This window comes from Protopterus annectens, chromosome 13.part0 (genome assembly GCF_019279795.1).
Source record: "Protopterus annectens isolate FY-2018-M chromosome 13.part0, PAN1.0, whole genome shotgun sequence".
Taxonomy (NCBI): Eukaryota; Metazoa; Chordata; order Ceratodontiformes; family Protopteridae; genus Protopterus; species Protopterus annectens.
The window spans coordinates 1,061,455,112-1,061,482,654 of NC_056747.1; positions in this window are offsets into that span (position 1 = coordinate 1,061,455,112).

The window sequence follows — 27,543 nt, forward strand, 5'->3', positions numbered from 1 at the left end:
TATGGCATGGTCATCTTTTGTGCATCAAGTAAAACAGAAAGCTAAGACAAAAAATAAAATCAAATTGCTTAGTCAATCTCCATTATTCATTTTGCATTGGAGAAAAAAAAATAGTTATAAGTTCGTATGCAGCCAATGGGACATTGTTATAACCTAGATCATTAAGATAAGATAAAATACATGTTTTTTTTTCTTTTGTTTTTTTCTGCCAAAGAGGTCCTCTCTAAAGTTTTGAAGCATGTGCTTTAACTATATAAATTAGTTACTATGTGGAATTTTGTTTCACAAATTACATAAACTAATATCAAGTTAAAAAAGTTCTAATTATACATAACTGAACTGCAAACGTATACGAGTAATACAAGGCATCCCTATTTTGCAATGAATATTTTGGGGAGGTACATTACACCTTAATTGTGGAACAGTTTGTAACATAAGAAGACAATGTATCTATTCTGTTAAAGACTTTAGAACAAACTAGCCAAAGGCAGGTAAAGGTAAGACTGAATGCCTTTGTCAAAGAGGTATCTCAAACCTCATTTAACTGAGCCTGATATTTTCCTATTTGTGGTGGTGAACTTGAAATAAATCCATATGTGTTCCTAGAAAAGAAATTAGCCGATACGGTACATTACTATTTCACTGAATGGAAGTGTTTAAAAGCAGACAATGTAATATACAGCTGGAATGCAAATCCATCTGACAAGAAACAGTAAAAAAACTATTGGAGGCAGTTAGCAATAAGTTCTAATGGTAAGAAATGGGAAATGTGTGACATCAGAGATTGTGGCATCCATTCTGAAACGTACATTTCATTTCCTTTAACAACTCAAAAAAAATCACATGATTTATGAAATGCAAACAAACATCCATGGCTTTTCATATGCTGGTTTATCTATTATTATTACTATTACTGTTTTTTAATGATTTTTTTGCATAGCTTGATTATAACAATTTAAACTATAGAAGATTATGATATGGTTTCCAATCACAACCAGGTTATTATGTGTTCATGACATGGATACCAAGAAATTCACCTCAAGAGCATATAATAGAGGGTTATAGTCAGAAAACTGATCATAATTCTTTGCAGCACATTTGGTTTTACCTGCTCCATCTACTAACAGCTACATAAAATAAATGTTTTACCAGCTTCCAAAGGCAGTAAAGCACTTCAGCACTGTCAGACAGACAGCGGGCAGAAACAAAGTGCCCGTGTGTGGAAATAATGTCTTTAAAAGCTGTTAGACACCATTCTGTTATACTTTTTGTTATAAGTTTGGCAAAGTTAATTTCTAATAGCTTTTAAAAGCTGTTTTACCTCCTACCATTTTTTTTGCCAGACTTCAGTCCCCACTCTCAGTTCCTAGTGTGAGTCCCATTTTTTCTTTAATTGTGTGTGAGCCCTAGTCTTAACAGCACTTGAATATCATCAATAAGCTTTTGTTGAAAACCACTAACTGTTTTTAAGTTCAAGTCTTGTATTAAGGAAAAGCTTAACAAGTTTATCCATTCCCATTTGGAGCTTATTGATAGTGCTGCATGCAATACAAGATTACTGTGTCTTTATTTTATTGACCTGACTACTTCATTAAACTTGGAAGTCTAATGTTGTTTATTAGATTTCATATTTTCCTCACACAAGCAAATCAGCATGGTACATGATGGCCTAGTCAAAATGTTTAGGTACAGAGAAGTCAGTTGGATTCTACACATTTTTTGTTTCTATGGAATGTGGAACCTTTAAATAAAAATCAAAATGAACAATGCAATGACACATTAAAATATTATTTCAATAACCTCTTAGTAATATAGAGTAGACAGTTATAACAATGCCTAAAGGCAGCGATTTGCAGAACATTTAAGGATTCATATCAACTGAAATACCTTGCAAAAATAAAGAAATGAATAACAAGGAAATCATGATATCTGTCAGTTTATGATCATCCTAGATTGACTTTTGTCATTGACAATGAGTGGACAAACAGTTCTATATGTCAAGATTACATAGTGATATTACTGAATTCAAATAAAGATGAGCATCACATGTTAACAGTTGTTGAAGTTTAAAGATAGAGTGGTGAGAGGTCTGGTTAGCATGCAATATTTGCTTAAGCTATGATAGTTTGACTTTCATCAATGCATTTGCAGATATTTTTCTAACAGAGCTTTACACTTAGGGAGATTGCATCCTTCTGCAAAGCAGGATTGCATAACCTGCAATATTTTGCTTGCCTATTACATTGTAACATCTGTATTATGGCTTCCTGTTGTTTTGTTTTTCTTTCCTTTTGTGCATTCCCCAAGAGCAAAACAAATAAGATTTTCCTTAGTCTATCAGATTATTCCATGTCTTTCTTTCTTTCTTTTTCTCTCTTTCTTTCTTTCTTTCTTTCTTTCTTTCTTTCTTTCTTTCTTTCTTTCTTTCTTTCTTTCTTTCAGTACTGTATGTTTGTCTTAAGTAAGGCAGCAGTATTTTACAGATTTTTGCTAATGCATGCACCCTGAGGCACAGCTACATTACATACAGCTAATTAATGATGGCTTTACTGTTATAAGTGTTTGAAAGTGAGTAACTTTACTGAGCAATGTTGCAGGGGGGACAAACAAACATATTTCATTTTATGGCTGCTATTGCTGGTGCAAGCGTAAGCATTATATTTCTAGTTATTCAGATTGTGACAACTAAGTAAGAATTATTGAATTAGTATAACTCATGTGTGGGTAAAGCAATATTTGCATAAGTGCTATTTGTAATATTTATTGAAGATATTAAATGTATGGGTGATGAAATGTGATTCAGAGTTATCTACCTTTACAGAATTATCACAGTAGTTTATATGTTGAGGTTTTCATACCAATGCTACAAAGGGTTTATTATTATGCATTGACGAAAAACAAGGATGCAGAGCTCAGCTAAAATGTAATAACTAATAAAACAACAAATACAGAACAATAAATGTAAATAATGGACGAGCACTTTTACACCTATAACAGTGCTTCATCAGACCCTTAAAAACTTTGAAGTGCTTAATAAAGAACAAAGAACCGATCAAATAGCAAGAAAAAATGTGTACACCTAAATATAATTAAGCACTCACTAACGTGTACAACCAATGGTAATTTAGTAGAAAAACCTGCACAGCCTATCAGCTTATTAGTCATGAGGCATTCAAATAGGTCAGATATCCACTTATAGGCTAAAAAATAGAAAAGTAATTAGCATAGACAGGAATGCCAATAGCAATCAAGAAATGCAGAACACAGTCAATGGTAGTCAATAAAGCAGGATGCATAACTAGATAACTAAATTACCTAACTCAATAAAACATTTTGATGCAAGAGAAACTGAATAAACTGAATCTTATCATATACACATACAACGCTTTGAACAATCAAGAAAAAACTTCATCCATATAACAGAAACACATACCGAAACAATTAAACTCTCTTAAGTATGTAACCAATGGTATCTTAGTGGACTTGCTGTGTATGCTATAAGCTCATACATAATATTGCATTCAGACAGGTCAAAGATGCACCAATAAGGTGAAAAATACAAAATAATTAGCATAAACTAAAGATCCAATGGCAATTAAGAGGTACACAACATACCCAACAATGTTCAAATAAACAAAACATGTAACCTCACATCTACACTAATTAGCTCATTAGAAATTATTCAAACACTCACTAGACTAAAAGGATCTGATGGTACACACATAGCTAATGATATGGGAAAATCAAAAAGTGAAAAGCAAAAAAACCCTCATCTGTGAGAAGAAATATATACTTAGGCACAGATCAAATAATAGAAAACCCTACCGAGTATAGCCAGCATAAGCATAAAATAGCTCGATAGTAAATAACAAAGCATATCACAGCAAAAAAGCTGTCTAGCCAATCAACTGATCTATCAGACTAAATCAGGATTGGTCAGACATATGCAAATCAACTATCCAAGGTAAAACATAGTAAAAATTACTAGTGGCTCACAAGGTATGGCCAATGGTGCTACAATAAAGTAAAAGGGCTCTGCAGCCTATCACATTGAGATGATAAAGCATAGCCCAGTAAACTAATAAAACAAACCAAAAAATGAACAACAAAAAGCATGATCTGTCAAAGCAAAATATATATATAAATAAAAAATAAAAATGCCGAGCCTGTTTACTTTATTGTAGTATTATAGTGTTTCTTTCATATGGATGAAGTTTTTTTTCTTGATTGCTCATAGCATTGTATGTGTATACAATAAGATTCAGTTTATTTAGTTTCTGCTGAATCAAAGTTTTTTATTGAGTTAGGTAGTTTAGTTATGTAGTTATACATCCCACTTTATTGATTACCATTGGCTATAATATTCATTTCTTGATCGCTATTGGTGTTTCATTCTATGCTAATTACATTTCTATTTTTTAGCCTATTGGTGGATATCTGACCTATTCGAATGCCTCATGATTGATAAGCTGATAGGCTGTGCACTGTTTCTACTAAATTACCATTGGTTGCACACTTTAATGAGGGTTTAATTATTCTTAGGTGTACACAGTTTTTCTTGCTATTTGGTTGATTCTTTTTTTAAAACACTTCACTGGGAAAGTTTTTAAGGATCTGATGAAGTGCTGTTTTAGCCGTGAAAGAGCTTGCCTGTTCTTTACATTTATTGCTCTGTATTTTGTTTGCTGTTTTATTAAAGTTATTATGTTTTAGCTGAGCTCTTTGTCCTTGTTTTTCATTGGTGTACCTGTACTTCATTTGGACGTGAAGTCTTTCCACTGGTATTTTGGTTTGTTCTCTAATTTATTATTAACCATGGTGAAAGAAAGAGTATAAATAGTGCAATATAGCTTATTTATTTGTTCATATTGGTTGGTTGTTTTCTTGTTTGTTTGTTGGTTGATTGGTTGCTTTTCTTTTCTTCTTTGCTGAGTGCATATCCTTATCCCTGAACTTTCAGTTTCATTCTGCATGAAATCACTTCCATCATACCTTTAATGTAAAGGTGGAGTTACATACAAAAGTATGTCACTGGAAATATTATGAAAGTGCTTCTAACCATATGTGAGTCAGCCAGATTAGGGCTATCTCAAAATATCACATATTTTTTTTTTTTTAGAAAAGTGTATAAATTGACTTTTGAATATCTGCTAATGCAGAGATATTCCACGTAATCCTTAGCAGTGCTTTAGCTGAACAAATTAAATATTTATTGTGCCCTAAATATAAATAGCTTTAAGCAATACAAAACTTGATCCCCAATGATGTCAAGGCAAAAGAATATAAGAAAACTTGCAATTTCTAAGCAAAACACTATGAAAATTCAATGTTTTCTTCAGGTCACACCTGAAGGCAATACTTTACTTGCATAAAAGATCCTGCAGCTCGCTGGCTTCTGAATGTCACATGTTTGCAGCACATTCTATGGAGTCAAAAATGCTTTAGAAATAGACACCAAGGCATTAACGGATGCAACTGGGGAATTAAAAGAAGCAATAGCAATGTTTTAGACATCCGCTGAGCAACAGTTCAAAAAACAGAAAATGAACTCTGGGGATGGTACTGATAAAACTTTCACCTTAGAAATTTCAGTGTAAGATGTTGATGGGCATTTAACTGAAACAAAGTGCCACATGGAATTCCTTTTAAAACAAAATAGCTCAATACTTAAACTTCTACAAGACTAAGAAAATAGGGTGCATCTGAATAATACAAGAATTGCAGGTGTGGAAGGACCATGATGTCATGTCTGAAAAAGTGACTGCCTATTATATTATTGTGCTCTGAACTTAAAAACTGCATCACTGAAAAGACACACAGTGGACTATTGCCAAAGCCATCTGCACCCATTGCCAGGCTCAGTGCTATTATGATTCATTTCTTGAACTATCATCAAAAGATAGAGGTAATTCAAAATACTTCATCTGCTGGTGAAGCTTGGATTGAAGGGAATGGTATTCACTTTGACAGCAATTACTCCAAGCAATTGGTTCAGCAATGTAGAGCACCTGCCAATATGACAAGTGCCATGAAGCACATTCAGTTTAGTCTGTTGCATCCTACTAAGCTACAGGTGCATTTCAGTGAAGGTATGGCTTGGTGCAGTGAACCAAATGAATATGAGTGTTCTGTTACAGACAAAGCTACCCAATGATGCTGTTTGCTTTGATTATGTGAAATACTGAAACATAGTTTAGATGGTATCACTATGAGAAGGGGAAAGGAAGAGGTCTGGCCTCATGGCTATGCCATGCTATTCTTTTTTTGTATTTTATCATTGTTCTGCATGTAATGAAAGAAAACTGATTAACATTCACAAACACTGCATTATTTGAAAACACAGGGCAGCTTTCTGCATTATTCTAGAAGCTGCTGTATTTTATTAATCTTGTCCAACACACTGCTGAAACAGTACCTGAAGCTGACATTGTTTTCAGGTGTTTATATACTGATGAAAATATAAACAAGATATAAATATGGAATGCCATTGTTGTTAAATGTGCTTATTCTGTTGCTGTGTTTTACTCTATGTATTTATATCAGGTTAAAGCTACTGTTTAAACAAATACAAATTTATTTTTTAAAAATATACATGTGACTTTCTGTACTGCTACAGTTCCTGAATGTCATGTTGTTACTAGTCATCCCTCTGCATAAAGAGGGACATCAACAGACCTGGAAAATAAAAGACTCATAGGTTTAACTAGTCTTATATGCAAGTTTATAGAAAGAATAATCATGGGCCTGATAAATAATGATATAGGAAACCTCCAAACATTGGACCTATCCCAGTTTGGCTTTGACAAGGGTAGATCATGCCTGTTCAGTCTGGTGGATTACTTTGAGAAAGTCACTAGGGCCATTGATGAGGGCAAAAAAGTGCATACCTCCTACCTCGACCTAGCTAAGGCAGTCAACACAGTTCCCCAATTGGGTATTATAGATAAACTCACTAAACTGAGTTTAAATCCCTATGCTACCAGAAAGATAGCCAAACGGTTCATGGACAGGAGACATGTTAGAGTGGGTGAATCCAGATCCAGCAAGAGACCATTTACTAGTAGTGTGCCACAGGGCTCAGTGCTGGGACCACTACTGTTTGGAATATACTTCTCTGAAGTCAAGGCTAATGTAGAAGACCTGTGGCAGACTAAGTTTATGGATGACTGCAAGTTTGGGGCAATCTCTGAATCCCCAACAATGTAAATATCCTTCAGAAGGGTCTGACTCAGACAGATGATTGGTGCCAGAGCCATGGCCAAAATCTAAATGCAAAAAATGCATAATCATACCCTTTAGGAAGTCAAATACACCAGCAAATTACAAAATTAGTAGCACATCCCTAAGACTGAACTCAGAGGTGACAGATCTAAGTACACAGATAGATAGTAGCCTGAACTTTGACAACCATATGGAGGAAGTCTTTCTATGTGGCACAATTTCTAAGTAAAGGCATGGCATCCAGATCTAAGGAAGTTATAGTCCCAATTTACTCCACCCTCATCAGACCAATAATCAAGTGCAATGCATCTTTTGACATGTACTTGATCAGGCACTTGCAACAGCTGGTGTGGCCTCAGTGGTTCCCTAAAGGAAAAACACAAGGTGTAAACATGTTCTTTGTGGATAGACTAAAAACCCTATCCCTTTACACTGTTTCCTAACAACTATTAAGGGGTAATCTATGCCTAACTTACAAGTCACTCACAAAGCCAGCCCTGATGGAACTGTTACACATTCACAAGGCAAATTGCATGAAGGTCACCCAGTCTAAAGATCGAAACCTGACCTATGACATGAACAAAACATGATGGAGAGACAGGTATATGTCTCAGAGAGTACCCCTTCGCTAGAACAGGCTTTCTATTCAAGTAAAGTAGAGTCCTTCCCTGACCCTCCTCAAACACAGTTTGGATCAATGGATGGGGAATCATAAATTCACTTTTGGGGTGGTGCCCATGTTCCTTATGGACATGGGCAGTCTGTAAAATACTCCAAGGCATAGGCAAAAACCTAAGCCATCCTATAGCCCCTTAGGTATTGAAAATTGGGTAAAATTTTTGCAATGATGGCTAAGCTTGCAAGGGCTCTTAAGCCATTAGGCTAGTAATCTCCTATGACCAATGATCCTATGAACTAATCTAGGTATATAATTATGTCAAGTTAAAGCAATTACCAAAACAAATACAGTTTTAATTATACATAAGACTTTGTACCAGTACAAACTCAGAATGCCATATTTGGGTATATCACTATATCATGTTAAAGCTACTGTATAAACAAATGCATTTTTAACTATTTCACATCAATGTATATTTTGGTACAGGTTCTGAATGTTCTGTTGTTGCTCATTTGTGTAGGGATTTGCTCATGCCATTGTGTCTGCTTAATGGTGGTGTTGTACCTTACATTACTTTCCACCTCACTGAAACAATATTGCAGGTGAGTCTATCAAACTACATTTTAGTCCCCAGGATTCAAAGAAATTAATGTAGGCTCTGTGAAGAGCTTACATGGAATGTACTTGTGTACACAGCTACGGTTCTTCCTTGGCAGTGCTCCATACATATTAATTATGGCATGCTACCAAGGGAGAGCAAAGTAACATGGATTTTCAATCCGTGTAAGCAACACTGTAGACACTGTGCCATACTTTTGGACTGTCCAGAGAACTTCTGGACAGTTGGTGACCATAGCATAATACCTTTTGGCCCATTAACCTGGACAAAATGTGAACAACATATAGGATTGCATGAAATTAAAATTTTAATTTTGCTTTTTTTTTACATTTATGTGCTTGTTTGCATGATGCATTGCACAGTTATGCCTAGCGTTGCTCACATATACACTACACATCTGCTAGACATCTAAAAATAGAAACTGGATGTATTCAATTTTAATTAATGTTTTGTTTTATACACTTGCTTGTTTGTGTGGAGCTGTGCATTGCATAGCTATGCTTAGCTGCACTTACAGCAGACATCCATTAGATATCTAAAAATAGAAACTGGATATATTTAATTTTAGTTCTGCCTATCTGCTGTCTTGGCTGTCTGCAAAAGCTTTCTAGCCTCCCCAAGTTACCTCTCCCACATGTACGTATGTCCCTTCCCCAACATTCCACTGTCACCTTAAAAAAATGGGCACCTGTCCAAAAAAAAATATTGGCCCATACATAGCTCTCCATTTCACACACGTGTCCACTGGACACACTTCTTTTGGTTCAATTGGCTTGATAATGCACTTATGTTGTCCTTACCTCTCTCTCTGAGGGTGACAGTCTAAATTCGGCTAAAAAAATCTGTTAAAGTGCACAGTTGTCACTGTATAAGAAATGGATAGCTATGGTTCTTTCCTGCACGTTTTCTGCACATACCTACCTGCCTTTCACTATTTTTCCCCCTGCTTGCACCTCATTGCACCACTGTCATATTTCCCCATTTTTTCATTTCTTTAAAGATTTTTTGCTAAGCTCAGCTAAATGGTGCTATATTAATATATGTGTGTGAAATAATAACAATCACATTCAAAATGTACATCTGTGCCCTATTTCAAACCCAGGACCATCTCATCAGCCCACCAAGCCACATAGCTGTTAATTAACACAGGAGCTTTAAGCAAAACATACCAATTGCCAAGTTACCATCATTAAGCATGTTTAAGCAGGGCTGCGCATAGCTCCATGTTGTATAAATTTGCTTAAAAAGTATTGGAGAAAATGAGAGCGCAACTTGAAGTCTGGTGCAGGAATACATCACTAGAAAGCCAGACACATAATAATGGATGTAAGTAAGGTCTCTGACAGCAGGTAAAGGTGCACTTCTATCTGCAAATTTTAAACATGCACCTGCTAAAACATTAATGGCAAAATAGGGGTTTAACTGGGACTCTGGTGGAAAAATACATCTCTATAAAGTCATGTACATAATAATGGATGTAAATGAGGCATGTAATAGCTTGTACGTGTGCAATTATATGTTGAAGAATACACTTTCTATAACAGTGACTCAGTAGCTCAGTCTGTTAAATGCTTTGAAAACATTAATTTTTGATGTACATGGTCCTGGGTTCTAATCCAGTGGTATGTAGCATTAAAAATACACATATGTGTAAACCACCATTGTGAATTCTGGAATGAATGACTGTGTTACCAACTATTTATTCACTCAATGCATTTCATATGAAACGTCTGCTGTTCAATGATAGAAGTCAAAGGCCTGCAGATAGGAACACAATTGACATATTCCCATTGCAACACTAAAAGGTGCATAGAGTGTCAGGTTGTGCATTACTATGCCTTCACAGAGGATTTTAAGATATGTAATACAAAGAAGGCCCAGTAATATCAGACTGCAGCACACAATCATTTGCTACCGATATTAAAGATAAGCACAGTGCACAACTAACATACACATATGGGGGCATGCTAGCAACACGGATTACCAGAACACACATTCCAGGTGACTACCATAACGTAACACATGGTTGGCAGTTGTCCAAATGATTGACATAATGTTAAATATACCCCCTATATTGCTCAAGGATACAACAGACATGTCCTTTTTACTCTGTTAATGATACCTTTGGCTTACATACTTACCTTAAACACATACCTCAATAACCTGTGGGATGTGTTCCCCCAATCAGGCGCTAGCTGTACACTAGAGTTGCCACAGGTCACACTGTTACTCATAAGTGTTGTTGTCCTCTACGTTCTGCAGCCTGTAACACACACATGTATGTAATAAGTATCTACTACCAACATCCTCTCTGTGCTGACATAGTATTTCTACCCAGTATTTCCACCCATCATATGAGAAAGGGGATGCATTCTACATTGAGGCCTTATATCTCCTTCAATAGTTGCATGGGATTTCCTGATTACACTGCAAATCAGCTGTGTATGCTTCAATTAGCATTACTCAACCGCAGATTTGTTCAGAAGCAATCATCTGCTAACGAGAACCATCTTAAAAAGGCAAACTCCTAGCTATGGAAACCATTGTGTACGCGAGTTACTTTCTATGGTGAACATGTTATCACAACACATCCATATCTGTATCTTTCAAAAGAGGAGTATTGTACTCATTCAGGTATGTAAGCATTCAACATGATGCATATGTTTTAACATACTTAGGGGGAATGGGGATTACATCAGTAAGCCTTTCTTAGAACTATACTGGTGACATCCCATTGATTTGCAGCTGTGTAACACCTACACAGGATGTAGACTATAGTAAAGGTTAAATGCTGTCTGTTAACTAGGGACACAGATCTCCTGCAAACTGCCTTTGTTGGCAGCTACAATACTATATAGCTATGTTTTGCGATTGAACTATAGACGTATGTTATGGGGGGGGGGATCCTGCTATTGGCCACACTACAAGTGAATTTCTGTGTTGGGTATGTGATCCTATGTGAGTATCTCTCATAGCACAAGTAGGTGTACATCACTGTTGCTACTATCCTAGTTTCTTCCACACTCTTTGCATGATTGCCACTGTTGCATATGAGATGTGCAATCAAGCAGGGAATACTGATAGCCTTCCTTAACTGCTGTATCTGTACATACTATACACTCACTTATGTGCTCCTGACATGTGTTCTCATTATTTTGTATTGCAGGTGATAACATGCATGCTAGGCATCACCATACCTCTCAACCTTGAAACATCAAAAATCTGGACAAGGCCCATGAAAAATAGGTACAAATCTGTACGCTGTTTAATATAAAATTTGCATAGATTATTATGTAACCCCACCCACTCCAGTGGAATTCTGGGATACCAACTTTTGTGCAAACTGAAGAACAGACAACCAAAATATGGCACCAGATCAGAGTCCCCCTGCAGCCATTCCAATGTCCCATTACTTGGCTACTTTGCCCCATTTACCATAAACACTAATGTGTGCATACTGCTTTACTTCTAAAATGATTATTTGGATTTTATTTTTACACCTTACAGTGCAATGTACAAACACCAATAGACATCTGTTAAACAAATCAATATGGTCTCACAATGAAAATAGACTTGGCATTAAACCTTCTCTGCCCTTGAAACTCACATTCATTAAAATTGCATTGAAACCTACACCACATCCAAAGAAAATACATCTGGCCAGTGGTGGATAAAGATTACCTTTGGGTTGTTTTCAAATCATTGGCCCCTTGCACACAAAACAAGAAACATACATGTGTTCTTTGATAAACCTTCCTGACTTTAGTAAATTATATTCCTTGTAAAATGCAGCACACTTGTTAGAGCACAGTAGGCAATGAAACGAAATGCATGAAACAGTAATGACAAAACTGCCCATTTCAGAACATTTCCATCATAAAAGTCTACTTACGCACACACACACAGTATACATATAAAAATAGAATGACAGCAGTGTAAGGCATAGGCATCTTGCACAGCTTCTTGCACTCATTTTCAATTTAAGTTTTTTTTGGGGGGGGACAAAACACCAAAAACCAGGGACACATTTTAAATATTTTGGAAAGTTGCTAGAATAAAATGTCATGTTACTAACATGCATTTCATTGACAAGTCTTGAACACAGGACTCTGTGCACTGCCATCAGAACAACATACCACTATGCCAAATCAGCAGCTTGTTTCCCCAAAGCATAGGAAGACTGAAACTTAAATGGCTATCATTTAGTGCCGTCAGAACAACATACCACTATGCCAAATCAGCAGCTTGTTTCCAAAAGCATAGGAAGACTGAAACTTAAATGGCTATCATTTAGTGAATTCAGTTCCAACTTCTCACAATAGTGCTCAAACTCTTAGCACACAAAACCTGGACAAAGTCAAAAATGGGGAAATACATCCCCAGATTAGGTGCACATTTCAAATACTGATCTTATAAACTTAGAAAATTGCTAGAATAAAAGGTTTTTGTTACCATTTATTTTCTGAGGAATATGAAGTCTGAAAATGCCTGTCATTATTCAATAAATTCAGCCTTCAGTGATTTGTCACAAACATCCTAAAACCACACAGTGTTTATGAGGAACTGAACAAAATAAATTCACAAGTGGTGGTGGCTAGGGACATTTGGCTTTTTTTACCCTATACCCAGGGTACAGGGTTTGAGCCCGAGTATCTCCAGCCATCAGGTGCATTAAAATGGGGATATTTTCACACACGCATAGATTTAGATATATTTTTAATATCTATAATAGCATAAAATGCTGCAACTCACTACAGGTTTCTACTGAAATTTAGTGGAACAAAGGCAGATTCTGGCCTTAAGAAGGTAAGAAAATAAGGGTTAAAGAGAGAGAATTAAGTCACTCCAAGTTCACACAATCTGTATATATAGATCACTGCTGTAACCCAGTTTACCTTCCAGATAAGAACACAGTTCAAAACTTTATACTAACAACTCCAAATACTATTATAACTATGTAGGTAGCTTCTCCTAACAGCTTCTAAACAACCATTCTTTTTTTTCATCTTCTGAATATGTTAAGTAAATGCAGACCATTCTTCCAGTCACAGGGTAGTCCTTCAGACTGCCTTACACCAAACACTCAGTGTGAACTCTGGCCTCCACTCTGCAACTTTTCCCAAGACCTTGCAGGCCATAAATCTATCTCCATCTCATGCTTCTGCTTCTCATATACTCTCTGGGAAAATACATTGCCACGTGTCTGTCTTCAACAAGCCCTCTAAGAATTGTCTCTACATTTAGCAAATCTTCAGCTAACACTTAGAAGATTATGTTTATGTAATTATTCACCCAAATGCATTAAATATGACAGCAAGGTGAGGTATGGTATGGCTGTACAGAGCATTTAATTTAAGTGCTTAGTAATGTGCATTTTAAATTGTACGGATGTTTTTCAGCAATGCCATTCGCTCTGCAGTTACCCTCCACCATCCATTCTGTTGTACAAATAACAAGTTGCCATAGTAAATTTGCTGATAGAACACCTTTAATTTTTATAAATACTTTTACAATTAAAAGCATCCAGTACACACACACACACACACACACACACACACACACACACACACACACACACACACACACACACACACACACACACACACACACACACTCCATTTGAAAGCAAGCAGCAGCATTTGACGTTTCCACCCCGTTACCTTCTCATTCCACAAAATGTCTGTTCGAACAAAAAGCAGCAGCATTTGAAGTTTCAACTTTCCGCCCATTACCTAACAATCCAAACTGACAGACTCGCCTCGCATCTAATGTCCCTTACAATTCAAACTGACAGGCTCTAACGTCTGTTCGAACACATTTCCCGAAGCATTTGAAGTTTCAGCCCAGCCAGTATTTGAACAGTAGCCCGGCGCTTACAGCATTTGAATAGCCAAGACGGAAATTTATGCAGAGCTTAATTCTGAATGGCTGGTAGTACCGACGGCGCTGATGTCATCGCGTACGGGATGACGTCAGACAAAACAGCGCGAAATGTAAAAATAAAGTGAAAAGAAATCGGAAATGATGGGGTGTCACTCGGGAATTGTGGCACCTTCTCATTTGGACCCCAAAACTTGGTAAAAAATGAGTAATTTGGGATGGTTGGGAGGTATGGGCATCACTCACCTTTCACTGAGGCATAAAATGCCCTTATAATTGAGTCATTATGACAACACTACCAAATCCTGCTGTCCAGAGGGAGGGCAAATGGGCAGGAGCGACAAGCCTTGTGGGATAAACTGGTCCATAACATAAATGCTGTGGGGCATCAGAATTACACATATGAGCAGGTGCTACGCCATGCTACAGACTTGATCTACTCAGTATATAGAAGGGCAGCAGATGTGGCCAGGAATCGTCAGGTCTCTGGTGGTGCACCTGCAAAAGAACAACCTCTGACAGCCAAAGAGAAATTACCACACCTGCTGAGAGTCCTCATGGCCATACACAATCACGCTCCTGTAGTGACAGTACACCCAGCTCTCCAGAGGAAAGTGTGTTGTCTACACCAAGACATGGCATGCTATGGGCTCAATAGTCCTGGCTGGTCCCGTGGAGGACACAGTCCCAGCACACAGCAGTCACCCTCAAGTAGTAGCCCAGCGTCTGAGCTTGGGCATGGAGGTGCCAGTGCCACTCCTGGTAGAGCCATTTTTTCATGTTCAAGGGCAGATATGATGAACTGCCAGCTTTACCATGGATGGCTCAAAGCTGTCCAACATACAGTTACACAGGGCTTTCACTGAGCTTGGATGTGTTCACGCAGACACTTACACACCACTGTCACATTCAGGTCACCTACAGACATACATGCCACAATTACAAGGTCCATCTTGTCTAATCCCCTTTCTTACTCATACACACTCTTGCCAACATATTGGGTCGGCCTAGGCCTCCTGCACCCCCATACAATACCCTGTGCAGGTGATGACACCTGTGGCACATCTCTGTCATCATTGTCATTGATGCAGGGAAATGAAGCTATGTGTCTTATGCACAGGGTGACTATCTACATTAATATGTATTTGTGTCATCCATTGTTGTCTTTTACATGCTACTTGTACTGGTCAGTCACACAGTTTGAACGTTGCCATTTGTAATGTGTAAACCACGTTATGTTGTGTACATTACGATGAATGCTGTTGTAATGGTGATATAGTCACACAATAAAATGTGTCTCATGGCACTGTTTACATTTCATGTTCAGGACTGTGTCAGACACACCTATGGGTTCACATCTACAATAAACCCATCAATGTCAGAGCACAGGATGGAATGGAAGAACAGAAGAAAAATGTCATCAGAAAGGTAAAACAGTATAGTTGCATGGCTCTGTGGGCTCACATGTGTATAATAGGCTAACAAAAACAAGGACATCTTTCATTCGAGCCATGCATCTCTAAACTCTGACAAGGTTTTGGGCAGGGTTTTGGGAGCTGACACATGGACAAGGCAGGGTGTGGAAGGTGAACCATCCACAGTTTCCCTGAGTCCGTTAGAGACATTTGTCCTAAAGCAGTTGTAATTGTCGTGTTCCCCATCCTGTTGTGTAACTTGCACATGTTTTGCAATAGAGTAGAACTGTGCTTCACATGCATTGGGAGCCTATTACATATTGAGTTTAGTGTCTGGGCTAAATACCTGTCTATTCAGCATGTCCTATTTATACCACATTCAAGGTGTAGGTGTGTAGGAGAGGTAATGCTTATGCTAGTCCTTTCTTGGTTATGCAGGAGGTCACAGTGGGGTCTGACACCTCCCTGCATGGCAGGCATACACCTCCCCAACAAAGCATGTCGGAGATAGAATACATAGTTACGGGACTGATGCGGTCTGCATAAGACATGTTATATACACTGTGTATCAGTTTATTGTGGAAACTCTGTGGATGTGACATTTGTCAGATATACCTGGCTAGTTACATACCAAAGGTGGCATTGCACTCAATTGTAGGTGTAATGAATGCAGAATACAATGGAGCAATGACTATCTTGAATTTGCATGCCATATCTTTGTTTATAGGTTGCATAACATAAAATGCATCCCCAAATATTACCTACTCATGACAGTCAGAAAGTAGATCACTATCTATGTGTCTGTATGTCTCTGACTACTAGGTCAATTGTTGCAGGTGTATCGTCAATATGTTAGTTACCAGGGTGGAAGACCTCCCAAGGGATAGTATTGTGCATTGCCTGGAATTTACTGTTAGGGCATGGCTCTGACAACAACTGAATGTCTGTGTCAGCTCATCCTGGATAACTGTTGAGCCAGTGTGGGATTCATTGACAGCTCCTAATTTGCAATCTGCTACAAATTTAGTCAATCAGAGGCCAATGACAGTGGCCGTGACTGCAGAGAAGTAAATGCCTAGAAGGAGCACATCTTACCCCACCCAAACCCACATCACACATACCTACATGTGCAGAGGTCTTTACCAGACACATAAGTAAATACCAGACACCCCAGAAGCCCAAATGCAAGCTTATTACACATAATCATACCTCTGTAGAGCACAGTGCACATAATAGCTCATGCACCAAATGCAAGCTTGTTATACATAATCATACTTCTGCAGAGCACAGTACACATAATAGCTCATGCACCACTGTCTCACCAGAGAAACACCTAAGGCAAAACAGAAAATCAAACCTATTACTCATAGGTGATTACATCAAGAGACTCACTGATGTGCCTCTCACTAGGCTACATAAGGGAAAGGTGATGTTCAACTTTCTGTGCGGTACTAGGATACACCACATCACACATGCACTCAAGTCTACCAACATAAGGCACTATTGTGACTACATCATAGTTCCTGTTGGTGTGTACAACTTGAGACATACCTCTCTGGACTGTATGCAGAGACATGACTGGGCTGATAGACTATGTGTCTCAGGCAGGTATGCTCTTGGCCTTGAGCTCCATTTTACCATCACTTAAGATGATGGCTCCATGCAAACAGAAAATGACTGATGTCAATAACTGCCTCAGTGTGTGATGTCTGTGTTAGGGGATTCAGTACCTGTCAGCCTGGGATTACCTGCTTAACAAACCTCAATGCTTTGCCAGAGATGGTCAGCATCTGGCACCCCTGGGATTTTGGCAACTGGCCAAGGCTGTTGCCACCCCCAATAGAGTGCCTTTTAGGTGGTGTCACAAGGAAAAACTTACCAATGAGAAACCCATCTACAAACAACATCATGATTATGCTGCTAAAATCTAGGAATTTCACCACTAAACTCCACTCAGTGGAAGCTATCCCCACCTTGTAAGATGCAGATATCTGTGCAGTCACAGACACCTGGGTTAAGGCTGTGGAGAGCATCAGAGCCATACCAGGCTACACCTCCTTCCACACATTAACACTTCAAACTTAAAGCGTGCAAAGTAATGGAGGTGGTGTATCCATATTTATTAAGGATAGATACGCAACCAGGTTAGATAGACAGTATGATTCCCTAGAGAAACTGCAGATGCCATTGACTGATTGTAGGGCACCTAATCAAGCCATTGGCAGCTACAGGAGCAACTCCATGAATCAGGACACCCACTGTGCTTAAATAGATCTACTTGAGTCTATCAAAATACATCAAAAATAAGATGGTTCTGGTTGATTTTAACTACCCACCAACTGGGTAGATTACTCCTGCTCAAACTCACTTGCCCAGAGGTTAGTCAACTTCCTTAACTACAATGCCCTGGACCAGTGGGTTGACATCCACACAAGAGGATACAACATACTGGACTGGGTGCTTACCAATATGAATGAGCACTGTATATCTTCCACCGTGAGGTATTACCTGGAGAGATTGGCTCACAAACTGGTCTCATTCAAAGACAGTATCATACCTGACACCCCCCCTTGCAGCATATAGAGTAATATAGTTCAACAAAGTAGATTATAACCTACTATAGGATGGTATAAATAGCTTGCCTGCACCACCCCCCTCAGATGGAATGGGCAACTATGCCAAGCTTTACAGCAATGCTTTATACAAGCACCTGCACAAATGCATTGACTCACCTGTACCTGACAAGGGCAAAACAAAGTGCTCATGGCACAGCAAACCTGCTTGGTGGACACCTGCTATTATCAGGCTTTACAATAAGAGGTAGACATTGGTGTCTCACATTAAGAGGGAGGGAATCCCCCTAAAATGGTGGCATTCCCTCTTCAGCTGAAACAAGCAAATAAGTGTTGTTGTGAAGTCCTGCAAAACAAGTATGGGGCAAAATAAAGTATGGGGCAAAATTAGCCTTCTCCACAAAGGACAACCAAAAGGCATTGTGTAGTTACATGTGTGATGTAAAGAAAAGGCCCACATTGTTTCCAAACTCATACATAATCATACCACATATAATGAACCTGTAGACATAGCTAACCTGCTGGCCAACAGGTTCTGTGACAATTGCACTCCCCTGCCCCATCACACGTACACCATGACATCCATACAACCTGTCCCATACCTTGTATCTCTAAAGAGCAGGTAGTAAATGGCCTGTCTAAGGTGACAAACACAGCATTTATTGCACCTGCTAACATCCCCAGGCTGCATCCTTCATGCTATCCAACATGGTTACCAACACCATTGGAAATCCTTTGCAATCATAGTGTAACCACCGGCTGCATCCCAGCTGACTGGAAATTGGCCACTGTTATCCCCTTGCACAGAGGTGGTGCTTCCACTGACCATGGGAACTATAGACCTATTAGCCTGACTAGCTATATCTGTAAGGCCATTGGGCAACTTATCATGGACTTTATCAACAAAGATATAGGCAATCTAAAAACACTTGACCCTACACGGTTTGGATCTGTGATAGGGAGATCATGCTGTTAGACCTGTTGCACATCTATGAGGCAGTCACCAATGACCTGGATGAGGGGACAACTACCTGGACTTAGCCAAGTCATTTGACACTACCCCCCACTCAGGCATCATTAACAAACCCATCCAGTTATTCATCAACAGTAATATCATTAGAGGAGTCACTAACTGTCTCACTGATAGCACTGATATAGTCAGAATAGGGATATCCATCTTCAATAGCAAAGCTGTAACCAGTGTTGTTCCTCTTGGTTCAGTCCTGGGTCCTCTAAGGATTGGAATCCATTTATCCAATGTGCCATGAAAGGAGATACTGCCAGCCCAGCTATCTGGAATTTTGCAAATAATTATATGTCATTTATGAATATCAACATGATTCACATGCTTGTGTGACAAATGTATTAGAACTGTATGTTATGTGTATATCAAACTGCTGGTACAGAAGTGTGTGCTGAAAATGTTTGTAAAGTACTGATCTTAAAAATGTATTTACAGTGTACCCTACTGGATTAGAACAGAAATGTACCGGCACTATTGTAACTGTTTAGATGTGTATATTTTAACAATAGAAACTGAGACACCAGAGGATAACTTCAGAAAAATAGCTGAAATTAAATTACTTTATGGCCACATAATCAAAGGATGTTATCTTTCAGTTTCAGTGCAGTAACATACACAATGTTTAGAACTAGAGGTCTTCTGCATTGTCTTGAAAGTGTTTTATGGCTTCCAGGGAGTACCAAGATTTGAGGAAAAGCCCTTGTACATGTATTTTCATAGGTAGATGCTAAATGCTACCAGCTGCATCAGTGGGAGTTTTATCTGGGATACATTCAGATGACAAAAAATAATGTCATTCTGTATGCTGTCCCAGCAGTAATTTATGATATATTAATTTAAGAACTCCCTGATAGAGACTGACTATTTTGTATTTTTTCTTTGACCTGACAACATAATCTGGAAGATCCCTTCACCACATCTGCCTTGCTTGATCTAAGTAAGTAAGTAAGTCTAGGGGGCAGTATAATTCTCTTAGATAAAGTCAGGAATATAGCAAAGTTTAATTTAGATGCTTTCTTTATTTATTTGAGACCGTCCTGCAATGCTATTCTAAATACTTCCTGTGATTTTGAACTCTGATGTTACTGTGATTATACACTGAGTATTTTTTTGCTCTTTTATTATTTATTATTAAAATACATTTAAACCTATCATTGTGGCTGATACTTGTAAGACATATTTAAGTTCTGAGAGTACTTGCATATTTATTTGGTGACACTGTGGGCCACTCCTAATAGCCTTCCTCTTGGTCAAACTACTATTTGCATTAACAGTAACATTACACAGTAAGATTGGACACACTTTGTTAAGGACCTTAAAGTAGCTCATAAGGACTGGTGGCAGTGAAAACTACCTTATAGTCTTGACAGAAGGAAGCATAGCTAGTAAACCTGTACCAATCTTTCCCAGGTGTGTCAAAGAGTGTGTGGTGTGTGTGTGTGTGTGTGTGTGTGTGTGTGTGTGTATGTGTGTGTGTGTGTGTGTGTGTGTGTGTGTGTGTGTGTGTGTGTGTGTGTGTGTGTGTGTGTGTGTGTGTGTCAGCTACTTGGGCAGCGACATGAAGCACTGGTTGGACAGAGAGGGTGATGGAGAACTTGGCTTGGCCATTCAGCTGAGACCTCAACTATATAGCTGTGCCAGTTGGGAGTCTTATTGAGGATCTGGAGAAAGAGGAAGAAACCAGACCTGGACTGACTGTGGTCTCTGTGTGCTCTTAAGGGAAATTGCACTTGATGCAGAGAGCTGCATCTGGAAATACTGTGTGTTTACTTCTCATCATCCCACTGTACATCTCCCGCTGGTGCTAGTGGTGAAGATTGAGGCTCCTTGATTACTGTTGCCAATGTTGGGGCGTCACATATATTGGTTGGCAGTGGTGGGATATCCGCATATTAGGATTCGGTGATGTGGATATTGAATTCTTGTAGCCTGTAAACAGTGGTTACTAAGGAAGGTGTTTCCACTGTCAGTCAGCCACAGAGTGAACATTCAGAGTTTCACATCAGAATCGTTTTCTTTATTTTTTTGTTAGCTTAATTAGTCAGGGAGACCAGGCAAGGATGTCAGCAGAGGAGTATGGCAAGCTGACAAGGATCCAGTTGGCTGAGATGTGCCAATCTAAAGGCCTGGTGCAGGCCAACCTGACTAAAGCAGAAATTATTGCAGCCTTGGTCACAACTGCATCACAGACCAGAAACCAGGAGAATAATCAGACTGGCCTTGGGAATGTACAACTCTCACAAAAGGGACAGTTCAACCTTTCCACAAAGGATTTAAAAATCTCTCTGGAATTAAAGAGACTTGAACTGGAGGCCAAGCATTTGGAAATAGAATCAGCAGAGAAAGAGTGAGACATCTGGAAGCTGAGGAAAAGATGAGGCAAAGGCAACATGAAAAGGAGACGCTGACACTTCTCCAGGCTCAAGGAGGTAATGGGGAAGGGAGCACCGGAACCCCAGAAGCAATAAAGGTCAGTAAATTTCCTCCACAATTTACAGATGGTGATAATTTTATTCATATGTTTGAAAGGGTATGTAAACAGTATAATGTTGACCAAGGGCTCTGGGTACAGTTCCTGACCCTCTTACTCCATGGTAAAGCTGTAACTGCTATTTCTAAATTGTATGATACTGATTGCTTAAATTATAATACTGTTAAAATTTGTCTATTAGATTGTTTTAAATTAACACCTGAAGTTTATAGAAAAAAAGTTTTGTGAGCACAGACGCAAGGCAGATGATGTGTGAATATATTGTTGGGTTAAGCATTTATTTTCATAGAAGGAGATGTGGATGTCAAATTACCTCTTTTGAAGGACAAGAGAATCTAGTTGGCAGATAGGGAATGCAGGACTGCAAATGAGTTGGGGGAAAAAGGGAGACCTATACCTAGCAAGCAGGGCATCACTGCACAGGAAAGGGATACCTAGTGCTGCACATGGGTCTAAGAGAACCCATGGTGGGCAGCTTAAACCAACCCAACCGAGTTTGCCAGTAGCAGGGGAAGCCACTAGTTCAGGTACATGGTCAGGACTAAGGGTTTGATGTTTTAAATGCAACTGGTGGGGCCATGTAGCATATAGATGTCCACAGAGGCAAGGTGGGGAACAAAAGGTGAGAGAACCAGTAAGTGGGAATGACAGAATGCCAGTAGTAAGTTGTCTGGAGACAACAAAGGTACAAAACTACCACAAGAGGTTATATCCTATCTTAGTTGATGAGAAACAGGACACTGCTAAGAGAGACACAGCCTCTGACCCAACCATTGTGAAGCGTGCAATAGTTAAAGAGGAGCACTACTTGCTTGGGCAGTCTACTCCAGTCAGAGCTTTAGGATGGACCCGATTCCAAATACCTTTTTGTCTAGGGTTCACCTTGACTGTGAGGGTGGTAAAGGAAACAAGCAAGTAGGTGTGTTTGAGGATATCCCTGCAGATGTCCTGATAGGGAATGATTTTGATAATACATTACCTTTTGTGCATGCAGTTACATGCAGTCAGGCTTGGAGGCAAGCATGTGGGTCTTGTAGCCTGAGGGGGGGGGGGTTCAGACAGACCACAGACTTGAAGTCAGGACTGGTGTGGTGGTTACTCTAGAGAGAGAGCTACTTCAAAGCAGTGAGACTGAAGGTTAGCCACAGCTGCTTCTGGGTACTGATGTTCCTTTGGAGAGAGTGGCTGCAATGGCAGAGGTGAGTAGCACTACCCAGGCTGACAGTGAGGCACTGCTTTCAGATAATACCAGACTTCCTGTGGAAGGGGAGCTGGGAAGGGTTACAAAGAGAGAGTTGATACTGGCTCAGTTCTCAGACCCAACATTACAAAGCCTGAGGGAGGTAGCCAGGGAGGCACCTGATTCTCAAGGGAAGGGGGATCTGGATACTGGGGCAAGGGTTACTGCACAAACTGTGGACCCCTGATGGAGGGCTAGAGGGTGAGAGAATATAGCAGTTGGTAGTGCCCAGAGCATACCAGCTGGCACTTCTAGCCATAGCCCATGATATTCCCTTTGCAGGTCATATGGGCATAAACTGTATAAAGAGACATATTATGCAGAACTTTTATTGGCCTGAGATTTTCAGAAATGTAACAGGGTACTGCAGGACCTGTGAGCATTGCCAAAAGGTAGGCAAGGCAGGAGACAAGGTCAAGGCTGCTTTCATGCCTTTGCCTGTGATTGAGGAGCCATTTCAGAGGGTAGCTATGGATATTGTGGGGCCTCTGAGTTCCACAAGTTTGACAGGGAAAAAGTATATCCTAGTCCTAGTACATTATGCTACCAGATACCCTGAAGTGGTGGTCCTGTCCTCCATTGAGGCAGAAAATGTGGAAAATGCTTTGTTAGAGATTTTCAGCAGGGTAGGTTTCCCAAAAGAAATACTGATTGACAGAGGTGCCAATTTCATGTCAGACCTGCTGGCTTGTCTGTGGAAACACTGTGGGGTGAAGCACCTAAAGACCACCCCCTTCCATCCCCAGAGTAATGGTCTGGTTGAGAGGTTAAATTCTACACTAAAGACCCTACTATGGGCATTTGTAGACCAGTTTAAGAGGGAGTGGGACAAATATTTGCCCCATATTTTGTTTGCTTACAGGGAGGTGCCCCAAGAATCCACAGGTTTTCACCCTTTGAGTTGCTGTATGGGCATAGGGTGAGAGGACCTCTAGATTTGATTTGTGATAGGTGAGAGGGTGACTGTGAATCCCACAATGAGTCTGTTGTGGCATATGTTCCTAAATCTCTGGATAAGGCATAGGGAACTCATGGGCTTGGCCCAGGAAAACTTAGCAGAAGCCTAACAGCAGAAAAAGGTCTGGTATGACATGAATGCTTGTGCTAGAGAGTATGCTGTAGGGCAGCAGGATATGGCTCTCATTCCTTTCAGGCACAACAAGCTGTAGGCAGATTGGAAGAGACCCTTCAAAGTGGTAAGGAAGGTCAGTGATGTTAACTACATGGTAGAACTGCTAGGCAGGAGGGATAAACTGTACCATGTTAACATGATGAAACCTTACCATTATAGGGAGGCCCTGGTGCTAAATATTTGCAGTACAAGGCAGGAGGAGTGTTAGGGGTGTTTATGACTACAGGGAGCCAGCCAGCAAAATCCCAAAGTACTATGGTGTAACCTAGGGTTGCAGGCATATAAGACAGTGCAACACTGTACTGGGGGCAGCAATGCAAAGGCAGCTGGAATCTCAAGACAGGGAATGGGGTAAGGTATTCCCAGATAGGCTCACCTCTCTCAAGCAATGTTTCTCAAGAATCACTTAAAAACTAGCTTGAGTATTCGAGAAGGGGAGAAATGTCATGAAAGGAGATAAGGCCAGCCCAGCTATCTGGAATTTTGCAAATAATTATGTATCATTTCTGAATATCAACATGATTCATATTCTTGTTTCACAATTGTATTAGAACTGTATGTTACGTGTATATCAAACTGCTGGTACACAAATGTGTGTTGAAAAGGGTTTGTAAAGTACTAAGCTTAAAATGTAATGACAGTGTGCCCTACTGGATTAGAACAGAAATGTACTGGCACTATTGCAACTGTTTAGGTGTATATATTTTAACAATGGAAACTGCAAAACCAGAGGTTAACTTCAGAAAAATACCTGAAATTAAATTACTTTATGGCCATGTAATAAATGATGTTATCTTTCAATTTCAGTGCAGTAACAGACACAGTGTCTAGAACTAGAGGTCCTCTTCATTGTTTTGCAAGTGTTTTATTGTTTTATGACTTCCAGCAAGTACCAAGATTTGAGGAAAAGCCCTTGTGTATGCATCTTCACAGGTAGATGCTAAATGCTACCAGCTGCATTACTGGAGGTTTTACCTGAGATAGAGTCAGATGACAAGAAATTATGTAATTCCACAAGCTATCTCAACAGTAATATTTGAGATATTAATTTAAGAACTCTCTGAGATAGACTGAATATTCTATATTTTGTCTTTGACCGTATAACATCATCTGGAAGACCCATGTATGACATCTGCCTTGCTTGCTCTGAGTAAGTAAGTCTGGGGAAAAATATAATTCTCTTAGATACAGTAAGGCTAAATTTAGATGTTTTTCTTTATTTATTTGAGACTGTCATGCAATGTTGTTTTAAATATTTCCTGTGATGCTGAACTCTGATGTTACTGTAATTATATATGGGGTATTATCTTGTTCATTTATTATTTATTATTAAATACATTTAAAGCTATCATTGTGACTGATATTTGTGAGACATATTTAAGTTCTGAGAGTACTTGCATATTTATTTGGTGACACTGTGGACCAATGATAATAGCCTTGCTTTTGGTCAAACTACCATTTGTATGAACAGTAACATTACAAAGTAAGATTGGACACCCTTAGTTAAGGGCCTTAAAGTAGCTGATAAGGAGCTGGCTGGTGGCAGTGAAACTACCTTATCTTCTGGACAGAAGGGGATATAGTTAGTAAACCTGTGCCAGCCTTTCCCAGGTGTGTGTCTGTGTATAAATCAAACCTCAAAGTGTGTGTGTTTCAGATACTTAGGCAGGGACATGAAGCACTTGTTGGACAAAGATGGTGCTGGAGGTTTTGGCTTGGCCACTCAGCTGAGATCTCAACTCTATAGCTGTGCCAGTGGGAAGTCTTACTGTGGATCTGGGGAAAGAGGAAGAAACCAGCCCTGACCTAACTGTGATCTCTGTGTCTGCTTAAGGGAAATTGCACTTGATGCAGACAGCTGCATCTGGAAATACTCCGTGTGTACTTGTCATCCTCTCATTTTATGTCTCCCACTAGTGCTAGTGGTGAGGACTAAGGTTCCTTGATTACTGTTGCCAGTGGTGGGGTATCACACAATGTACAAACAAAAAGGAAATGTCTGTGGCTAACAAGGTTTGTTGATGCCTGCAAACTTGGAGTGGTTATAGACTCTCCAAATTATGTCAACATCCTACAAGAGGGTCATACATGGCCAAATGATTGTTGACACAATCATGGCATTAAACTCGATGCAAATATATGTACTAGTATCATCATTCCTTTTGGTACCAGCAATGCTTTGCTATGTAGCACATCAATAGCAACTGCTCAAGTGCATATGCAGGGGTGAGAGACCTGGGCACACAGACCTGACACACATGTTTACACCTACCATACCATAGATCACCGTGTCTCTGCAGTGGTAAGAAGGGCATTATATCTTGCTCATGTCATAACTGAGGGCACTGTCACCCAAATATGAAGTAGTTATAGCCTCCATGCGCTCTTCCCTCATCAGGCCAATATGTGAGTGCCATGGCCATTTTGTTATGAATGTTTACAAACACCTGTGGCAATTTCTGAGACCAGAAATGTTCCTTACAAAGGAAATTTAAGTCTTCAGCATTTGTCCTGTGGGGATTGTCTGAAATCACTGTAACTTTATTCTGTGTCATACAGACTACTCAGAGGTGATCTCTGCCTTGCATACAATGCAATCTGTGACCCTGATTTATTGGTAATGCTGCATATCTGTAAGTCAAATGGTACACATATTACTCATTGTAAGACCTTAACCTGGTATGTGACATCAATGAAACATGCTGGAGGGAGAAATATGTCTACCAGGGTTTAACAAACCTTTGCAATACACTCTCACTTAATGTCAAACAGCACACCTCATTGGCCCTCTTCAGATGCAGTCTGTACAATTGGATAGGTGACCATATATTCACCACAGGAGTTCTGCTTGTGTCCCCTTTGGGCAGGGCAATAGGTGCTGATCATGTATATAAGGGTAAAAACAATGCTAGGATTATAAGGGCTGTAGGGCCATTAGCCTAGTAAAGTCCAATGATCCTATGATCTTACAGGCTGATGTAAAATGCTCTGACTGACATCCACACATACCAACTTGGCTGCAGTGAAAATGGTATCACTATCAATTAATGTTTACAGGACACTGCACAACACACACACACTCCAAGTTGGCTACAATGAGAATAGAACCTCTACTTCTCTAATCTTACAGACTACAGATCACAGTACATAACGCACACACCACACCACAAATCTGACAATAACAGTTCTTTAGGTACTCTTATGCTAGATAAAATAAACAGGCCTTGTGGAGGACAGGAATTTTGAGGCCTGCATGACCTGCTACATCCAAAATAGTGCAAAACCCTGTCTCTTTCTAAGTCAGTGTGATAATCACATTAATTTTGTAG